Genomic DNA, 8,423 nt, shown 5'->3' on the forward strand with positions numbered 1-8,423 from the left:
ATGGTAAAAGAGCTTCCAGTTGATAGCAGATTGCCAAAAATTGTAACACTGTAAAGTTTTTGGAAGAAAAGACCATTCTACCGTGTCGAAGGCCTTTTCAAAGTCGAGAAAAAGTAGAAGTCCTGGAATGAATCACAAATCGGGGTAAAGATAGCGTATGGGTACTTCAGCTATTATCCACTTGTAGTATGAATGCTCAGAATTTACCTCGTTTTTCTAAAATTCACCGATCAAATGGAAAATCGGGGTGAATATGGCATATGGGAACTGAGGGTATTAGCCACTTGGGGGACGAATTCTTAAAATTCATACCGTTTTTCTGGAATTCATTGAAAAAAAAATGGAAAATCGGGTTAAAGATTGGATTTGGCACCCTAGGATCAATTCCACTTGAAGGAAGAATTCTCAGAATTTACCCCGCTTTTCTAGAATTCACTAAGAACATAAACTTCTTTTAAAATTTGTAATTTTTTCTATCTTTCATTTTTAACTAAGACTAGCGAGCCGCACAAAGAAACACTTTTTGTAGTTGTAAGCTTCTCGTTTATTTCGGACGCGTTTCGTCTCTAATTGAGACTTCATTGGGGAATAACTACAATTAAAGAGGAAGAATATATTTTATAGCATGTTGTTGTGCCTAAGTTTTGAATTTCTATGGACGTTAATAATAACTGAAAGCGGGTGTTATAAAAAACTCCTAATTACAATTAAGTTATTGCGTATCGCTTTATTTTGGGGGGGTAACGATTAGCGCTAATCGTAGAATTTCACCGCTGAAAAAAGTCATGGAAAATAGGGGTAAAGATGGGATATGGGAACTTAGGGTATTATCCAGTTGTAGCGTGAATTCTCAGAATGTACCCCGTTTTTCTAGAATTTACTGAAAAAAAAATGGAAAATCGGGTAAAGATAGGATATGGCAAGTCAGTAGGATAAACATGATAAATTCCAATTGGTGGAAGCATTTTCAGAATGTGCCCCGTTTTTCTATAATTCATCCAAAAAAATATGGAAAATCGGGGTAAAGTAGATTAGATGTGGCAGGTTAATAGAATATATTCCACTTGGAGGATGAGTTACTAGAATTCACCCCGTTTTTCTATAATTCCTTGAAAAAAAAATTGCAAAACCAGAGTAAAGATGGCATAAGGGAACTACGGGAATTATCCGCTATTAGCATAAATTCAGAGTTTACCCCGTTTTTGTATAATTAATTCATTAAAAAAAAAGGAAAATCAGGGAAGATTTGACAAGACAACGTACAGGTTGCATTCCACTTGCGGGATGAACTCTAACAATTTACCCTTGTTCTCTAGAATTCACCAAAAAAAATGGAAAATCGGAGCAAAGATGGCATTTGGGAAGTTGTAGCATGGATTCTCAGAGTTTACCTTCTTTTTCTTGAATTAATTCATTAAAAAAGGAAAATCGGGGTCAAGATAAGATACGACAACTTAGGATATACTCCACTTACGCTATAAATTCTTATAACTTACCCCGTTTTTCTGGAATTCATTGAAATAAAAATAGAAGACCGGGTTGAAGATTGGATATGGAAATTTAAAATGTATTCCACTTACGGGACGAATTCTCAGAATTAACCCCCTTTTTCTGGAATTAATTAGAAATAAAAAATGGAAAATTAGGGATGTCCCGAGTTATAATTTATTTCAGTTTAAAGATGAATGGACACAATTTAGCCCGTTTTCAGAATTCATTGAAAAATTAATTCGGCACGTTAGAATACATTCTTTTATGAGATGAATTGTTTTTTTAGAATTCTCTGAAAATAACGGAAAATCGGGTAAAGATTACACATAACAAGTTGGGATATGTTTCACTTGTAGGATGAATTGTCCTTTTTTACCCCATTGTGTACAGAATTCTTGGGAAAAAAGCAAAAAACCGGGACAAAGATTGAATGTGACATGTTAGGATGTATTCCACTTAAAGGATGAATACTCAGATTTTACCCCATTTTTCCAGAATTTACTCAAGAAACGGAAAATCGGGGTGAAGATTGACTATGAAAAGCTATGATGTATCCTACATGTGGGATTAATTGTAAGATTTAACCTTATTTGTCTCTAATAAACGAAAAAAAAAATGGAAAATAAGGGTAAAGATTTGATATGGCAAAATTGGAAACTCGGAGTGAAGGATGGCATATGGGAGCTAAGGGTTTTATGAACTCTCAGAGTTTACCCTGTTTTTCTAGAACTAATTCATTAAAACAAAGAAAATTGGGGTAAAGATTTGAAATGACAACTAAGGTTATATTCCACTTGCGTGATGAATTGTCAGAACTTATCCCGTTTTTCTAGAATTCATTGAACAAATGGAAAATCAGGGGTAAAGATTGAATATTGCAAGTTATGATATTAACCACTCGAATTGTCGCGATTTACCCCGTTTTTCTAAAGTTAATTGAACAAATCGGGGTAAAGATTGGATATAGAAAAGTTGTGATATTATCTACTTGTAGGATGAATTGTCACAATTAACCACGTGTTTCTAAAGTTGATTGAGAAAATGGAAAATTGGGGTGAAGATTGGATTTGGTATGTTAAGATATATTCTACTCGCTGGATAAATTGTCAGAATTTGTTTCATTTTTTGAGAATTTCCACATTCAATGAAAGCTTACCCTCGGGTGAGGTCAATAATTTTAGCCGGTACACTGTAGAATCTCCTGCACAAAGCCTGGGGATTATTCGACAAATATCACCGAGTCTGAGGAGATTATTTTGCTGGAAAAGAGAATGCAGCCTTCCCTATAAAATATCAGTTTATCAGTCTGCAAGTTTTGGTGTTATGTTTTACCACTGTGATGTTCTGATTGTTGAAAAGGGTCTGCATATTCCTCACACCCTTGGAATTTAAGTCAGTTTAGCGTTAAAAATGTTTTCAGGCAATGAGAAATTTCCCCAGAAGTCTCTGTATACACAGATGCATGTGCATACATTGACGGCAAACTATTGATTTATCTTTGCGTTATAAGCAAAGTGAACATCTACGAAGAGGCCCACGGGTACTATTCACCGTAACAGAATAATTAAAGGGTTTAGTGCATGGTGTCTGTTTACTTGTGGAACCAATGGAGAACTTGACATGACATCAAGAGTCACTTAGTAGGGCGTAACAAAAGAAAAATCTATGTAAGCAAAGGACAAGTTTTAAGTTTCTCTTCCAAATATTTAATGTCTTTCGATCACGTAAAAATAAAAAAAGAAACAATATACATTAAATTTATAATACTGATAAATCACGTGTACGTTTTTAATTAATTGAATATTAGTATTAAAGTATAAAATAAACCTCTTGGCAATGTAAGATAACTGACTAAACTTATTAGTGAAATCTTACATTGTCAAGAGAGGCGTGAAAATGATAATTATTAACTATCACTTCTTTTCCTTGATCTTGATCTTGGTGGGGCACAACCGGGCCGCGTCTCGTTGGGCATTCGGCACGTACGTGGCCAAACCCTCGACACTTGTGACACCGAACTGGAATAAAAATATAAATGAGAAAATTACAGACAAGCACAATGTTGTTGCAGTCCAAATAAGATGGAAGGGAAGTTTTCCAGAAAAATGTCCTGTAACTTTAACCTCTCTAAGTAGAGCCGGAAAAAACACAGAGTCCCAATTAAAAGTCCTGCCTCAGGTGAGCATCATCTGGCCTCACCTTAGACTCAAACGATAAAACCTTTTGGGTCAGGGTTAGACAAAAGGGAATCTTTTGGCACCAGACACACCAACAGTCGTGTATACATTTATTATTCGTCTTCATGAAATACCTGTACCAGAATTTTCACCGTTCCTACAATGCTTTCTCCTCCTATCTTTCACAAGATTTTGATGTTGCCATAGCTATCAAATTAAAACTGTAAGATTTGTCTCCTTCAACCAAAGTGTTTCCTCTAGATATTTGAGCGAGATAGATATGATTAAACACAACACTTCTTCACGGACAATCTTACCTTCTTGGTCAAGTTTTAGTGTGTAGACTGGTCTTTTCAGGCTACGTCGTTCAAAAAATCGTCTTTTATACTGATTAAAGAAAGCATTTAAGTTTTCATTCTTCTCTGAAGAAATACCATCTTTTGGGAAAGATGTATATCCTGGAGTACAATACAAAACTGCATCTGCCAGTTTTTCATAAAAATATTTCTGGCATCCATTGAAGCTACAATCTGCTAAATAAAATATAGTATTTGTGAATAAGTAATAGTTATAGAAGATTGCTACCTTAAACATACATTTATTGATTAACCCTTTACACCCTAACATCAGTATGCATATTCTCCATACTGTTCTCTATACATTTCCTGAAGCCCTGACAAAGAGAGTTTTTATAAAAATCATGAGATTTATAAATTGTTGGTCATTTCCTTTATTCTCATGAACTCAATGTTTGATTCAGGGGAGATATTGTAAGGAGAAATTAGATGCTGGTCACTTTTAGGGGTTAAAGGGTTAAGATTTTTTCTTCCATAACGGGTAAAACAGATCCTATTTAATGGTTCAGAGATGACCTTTCTACAAGTAACTGGAATTGAGGCAATGGAAGATATTACTACATGCTCAGTATATTGTTGCACAAAAGTATTTAAAAGTTTCCTGTTTCTGAATTTCAGTAGTGGATAACTGTTGTATTCCAGCACTGTTATTTTCCAGCCCCTCTCAGCTATTCTCAGTTTCTCAGCAGGAGTTAACTATTGTATTCCAGCACTATTAATTTCCAGCCCCACACAGCTGTTCTCAGTTTATCAGCAGGATTTACTGTTGTATTCCAGCACTGTTAATTTCCAGCTCCACACAGCTGTTCTGAGATTACTAGCAAGGAATAAATATTCTTTTCCAGTCCTTACTTGTATTTTCAGTTGCATACTATTCTTCCCACATTTCTTAATAAATGAACCTATATTTAGTGGACACTTCTATATCACAGACACTGGAGAAGGTTCTCAGAGAAGTTACCTTTGATACTTTTATAACTATAAAAGTAATAGCTTTCACTGCAATTTAAAGAGATTTAATTTTTGAAATACAGTTAACTTCTCCACTAACCCCACAACACCTGTGCAAAGCATGTCAATTACAAATAACAAATATGGAGAGTTGCAAATTACTTTCAATACTTTATAACCCAAATAACGAAACAGTATTGGCAAGAAAGATAGCCAAATGAACAGTAGTATCGAATTAGAGCTTAGAGCAATTAAACGACATGAATGGCTGCTACACCCCATTCTTTTTTCCCAGGTCTACATGAACTAGATTTTGAGCACAGAATGCAATACCTCACCAAACATCTGCTATGATGACTCACTTAAAAGTGTGCATGATTATCACCTCTTGCTGAGATAGCACACTTCACTTCAATGTTTTTATAATACTACACATATGGGGGCTTTGGTAAGATTGTGGAAAGGAGGGACAACGTTTGAGCAGCTGGGAGGGACCAAAATGACAGTGTGACAGCCATTTATTCCCACTTGGATGGCAAAGTCTGGGGAACCTTCCCCAGGAAATTTAAAAGTTCAGATGTCCAAAAGGGTCCATTTTAGGCCACTATTTCCCAAGTTGGCTAAAAATTATAGCTGCTGCGAGGGTGAGTATTGACACTGAATTAATGAATAGAGTACCTTTTATGTAACTAACTATATAAACATTATACATAGCAATGTTGTCTCTGTGATGATGTCTGTGTGGTCTTGTTTGATATTTACTTTTGCCTTGCTCAAAAAATGAGATTGTGCTGAGGACGACATTAGATTTTGGGGTACAGTGCTGTGATTTCTAACACAGTATCTTTAATGCAATTACTGATGGCAAAGGAGTTAATCAGTACTTCAATGATAAATGTAGAGCATGGCAATTAATGAAACGATCAATGTCTAATCATGAACTAGCTCTTTGTCAGTGACAAGTTCACAAAATTAATATCGGTGAAGGTTACTTCATACAACAATTACTGTAAACCACCAAACCAAAAAACATGGTGACTGGTACATTCAACCAGAACTCTTTGTGCAAGAAAATACTGGAACCACTCATAAAAACAAGCAGTAAAGGTCTGAAAAATTTAAACCTTGCATACATAATGTTGTTGTTTTGTGAAATATTGCTTTCTACGAGTGCCTTAGCCTAAGAGTAATAGTAAAATGCACAGGTGCCATATTTGTCTGTGAGTGGATTGAATCTATTGGGTGAACACCAGAAAAAATAGTAATATTGACACAAACAGGCTGAGGGTTTAGTATAGGTATGCTGTGGTTTAGTTTTATCCTTAGTTTAATTCTTTTACTTTTAATAGAGGCCAAATTGATAGTGACACATCATCTCATCATAACTTAGGCTAGGAGCTAAATTTTATCTTTCTTTTACACAAAATGCATTTTTCATTCATATCATTAACAAAACCAAAGGAAAATGATGTTTATACCAAGGACAAAAATTAAGCACAACATATACCTTTTTATAACTAGTGCATAATTCGCCAAGAAAATGTTTAGAATAGAGCTTACCACCTCATCAGCACTTTTGTTTTCTTTGCTTTGCCGCTGGTTCTCATCCATGCCTGTATGAATGATATTTAGTAAGGGTGAAAGGATTGGTATTTTCTTAGCAAAGATAGTTGCAGAGAGTTTCTCCACTAATATACAGATCGCCAAATGCTCACAATGAATGCCAACAAGACCAAGTTCTTGCTAACACATGTAGGAGCAATAATTGCTAATAGTTGGCAATAGTCTGTATTGAATTAAGTATTCATTTCTGCATGAATTAGTGTTTATTTCATTTTAATGTTTGTGACACATAGCTGAAAAAGTATGGATAATGTGGTAACATATAACATACATATTATTATCATATTCCTTATAATTTGGTACAGGGGACTTTACTCTAAATTGATCAAAATAAAGAAAGTGGCATATGTCAGCCACTGATTTAAATAGCAAAGCACTAATTATTAAGTGAAGAGTAATTTTGCTGCAATTCTGTCCCTTCTGGGTGAGCAAAGAGAATGATCTAAGTATAGGAAATCGTATGAACGCGAGTGCATTTCGTGATTTATGGGCACGAGTGATGTTTTGAAAGTTCTCAAAATTGCACGAGCCGTAGGCGAGTGCAATTTGAGAACTTTCAAAACATCACGAGTGACCATAAATCACGAAATGCACGAGCAGGTTCATACGATTTTTTATTTATTAAATTCTCGACAAAATTACTCCAACATTTTATCGAGTTGTTCGTGCTCGTATTCTTCCATTTTTGGGTTTACTTTTCGTCGAGTCGCCCATGTTTGCCAGACATTTAACCAGGTCTGTGTAGCTTTCAACGTGTTTTTGTTTTTCGCATTTTCTTTAAGTTGCTCAACGATGTTTTGGTTTGACAAAGCAAACCGGCTGTCAGCCATTTTTGTTTATAATTTGGTGTTCAAATTTGGCGCTTCCCCGGTGTTTCCATGGCAACTTCTCCGTATTGCACTCTATAACCTCTATTGCACTCTATAACCTATTTATGCATTCATCATTGACCAATCAGAAACGCGATATTTTGTTGAGTATATAATAATATATTGTAACCCAACTGTTATTTGTTGGAGAGCACTGGGAGACAGCACCCTATCCTTTATGAAAGAGACCAGATCTTCATCATACGAGTTAGCAGTTTGTGAGTAAACCTCCCAGGATATGTGATATTTGACATCAACCATACCAGAGGTTGAATTTTTGCGTAGTCCCATACATTTACAATGAATACATGTCTTCCACTGTATCCATAATAGCCATCATTGTAGGCACAATGAGATGGAGAAAATCACACATTTTTGGGCATTGAAACACCGAGATCTGCCCTGTTTTTCAATTATGTAACATCTAGTTTTACATGTCCCACGCAAAATAAAAAAATCAGCCCTCGACACTGAAGGATTCAATGAATCCAAGTTAGTAGTTACTCGCACGCTTCGCCATGCTGTCACATGAAATCTACAGTATTAAGCCCAAAACTTGAACGTGATCTTAGAAGAATGGTTGTAATATTTGAATTTAACAAAATACTAGCATAAAATGCAACCGAAACCTTACCTTCCTTTAGTAGTTCCGACAAAAAAGCACAACTTCGATCACCAGCGCACTCCAAACCAATAAGGGAAGCTACGAGGCAATGTCAAATTCTCGTCTTCCTAACCTTTCCAACGTATCGAAGAAAATTTCACTGATACTTCGCGCTTAAAAACGCAACAAGAATATTAATCTTTCAACAATCCGAAGTGTCCCAAAAGGCATCAAGGATAAGCCCATGAAACAAGAATAGCCCATGAAATTCTCAAACTTCGAGCGCGGAAAACTTAACGATAGTCTCACAATTTTGCATTGCATCCCTCCCCTAGTTGGGAAGTGACACGCA

General features: G+C 35.6%; 1 long non-coding RNA gene across 2 annotated transcripts; it reads right to left on the reverse strand.

Moving 5' to 3' along the window:
• Positions 1-3,170: 3,170 nt before the first annotated feature.
• LOC149050012 (uncharacterized) lies at positions 3,171-8,420 on the reverse strand. 2 transcript variants are annotated; one of them, XR_016183678.1, is made up of 3 exons: positions 8,102-8,245; positions 3,986-6,588; positions 3,171-3,509 (listed from the first exon to the last, which is right to left on the reverse strand). It is a non-coding gene; the product is annotated as an uncharacterized LOC149050012 (long non-coding RNA). The 2 variants fall into 2 exon arrangements; XR_016183677.1 differs by having other exon boundaries at positions 3,171-6,588; positions 8,102-8,420.
• Positions 8,421-8,423: the final 3 nt, after the last annotated feature.

The sequence above is a fragment of the Pocillopora damicornis genome, chromosome 2, assembly GCF_964200805.1.
Source record: "Pocillopora damicornis chromosome 2, jaPocDami1.2, whole genome shotgun sequence".
In the NCBI taxonomy this organism is placed as follows: Eukaryota; Metazoa; Cnidaria; class Anthozoa; order Scleractinia; family Pocilloporidae; genus Pocillopora; species Pocillopora damicornis.